Source organism: Tupaia chinensis, unplaced genomic scaffold, assembly GCF_000334495.1.
Source record: "Tupaia chinensis unplaced genomic scaffold, TupChi_1.0 Scaffold000551_1, whole genome shotgun sequence".
Lineage (NCBI taxonomy): Eukaryota > Metazoa > Chordata > Mammalia > Scandentia > Tupaiidae > Tupaia > Tupaia belangeri.
The window spans coordinates 12,614-14,071 of record NW_006160063.1 but is presented as its reverse complement, the minus strand read 5'-3'; the positions used below and the strand labels follow the sequence as shown (position 1 = coordinate 14,071).

Genomic DNA, 1,458 nt, shown 5'->3' with positions numbered 1-1,458 from the left:
GACCCCAAGACTATGCATCTCATTCTCCAAAACTGTCGGCTGAACCTTCTTAGCAATTCGTGTCATAATGGGTCCTTGTGTATTCTTTTCTTTGGATTGCAGAATTTTCAACTTCCCTTTTTCTCTCATTTGTTTTGCCAGTAGCTGGATTTCTACCATTTCCTCATCTTCACTTTCAGAATCACTGTCATATTCCCCAACATTTGTTCTTAGCTCTTCTTCTTTTTCTAACTCTTCCAATTTTTTCATGATGGCAGGATCAATATAATCAGCTATATTATGATCTTCCCAGATCTCTGGTATCTTATATTTTTCAGATGAATTCATTAAATCTCAGTATTTTTAAAGATCCAAAATATAGTCATTCCCATTTCCAGCTCAAGATCTCATTCCCTTTTCTTTTTGGGCTCCTCAATTTCCATTCTCTTCTTATGTGCCACCACTCTTTCTGGAATGAAAAGAGGCCTCTCCTTATCATCCTTCTTGTTTGGCACAGCTAAATGCAATCTATTCAGCACCCCATTCACCTTATTTCCCTTCATTTTGGTTTCTACTCGATGAGCCAAAAGTCTATCACAAGCCTCTGTTTTAACTTTAATGACACTTTCCTCAGTCAGGGTTCTGGTCTCTATTACAAGGAACTATAAATGTTTTCTGATCATCTTCAGGAAGGTCAGCTATTCTCTTCACATCACATTTGTTTGCTACAATGATTAGAGGCTTGTTGATGAAGAGAGGCTTGATGTTCTGGAAGAGCTCCAAGTGCTCCGACAGGTCCATCACATACAGCACCGCAGCTCACAGGTGGGCCAGGGCAGTGATGGCCTGCATCTTGATGGTGTTCCAGTCCTCCAAAGGGTGATCCAGAATCCCTGGAGTATCTACAACCTGCCAACGCAGATACTTATAATCCATGTGCCCAACAAAAAGAGATTTGGTGGTAAATGCACAGGGCTGGACATCCACATATGCTCTCATCACCTTATTGATGAAGCTGGATTTCCCAACATTTGAGCACCCGCACAAAAGCAGAGTCCTTGGATTTGGGTCAGTGGTTGGCAAACGGGATAAATGCTGACGCACTTGTTCTAAATATCCCAAACTCTGCTTCCACCTCTTGATGATGGTACACATGCACCCAAGGGCAGCATGCTTCAGCTTCTTGCAGCGGTATAGAGAATCACCATATTTCATGAGCCGCACGTAATCTTTAGCAACATTGTCTACTAAATTTTTGGCAATATTTATCCGTCCAAGAGCTAACTAGTAATGATCCTTGTCATAGAGAATATTCATCAAATCTGCATAAAATGGATGAATATCATCCAACTTGGGGAAATCCATTAGAATCTGTGAGTCTGTCATGGTAATTCTGTTGAGTAAATATGACTTTTCTCATATAAAAATGTCTGATGCGATGAATTTGGTAATGTTTATGAATAACCATTGGAGTCTTCC

The 1,458-nt window shown here is 40.4% G+C and overlaps 1 pseudogene; it reads right to left on the bottom strand.

Moving 5' to 3' along the window:
* Nucleotides 1–1,453, bottom strand: part of LOC102501735 (nucleolar GTP-binding protein 1 pseudogene) — a 1,737-nt pseudogene extending 284 nt beyond the window's left edge.
* Between the last annotated feature and the right edge of the window lie 5 nt (nt 1,454–1,458).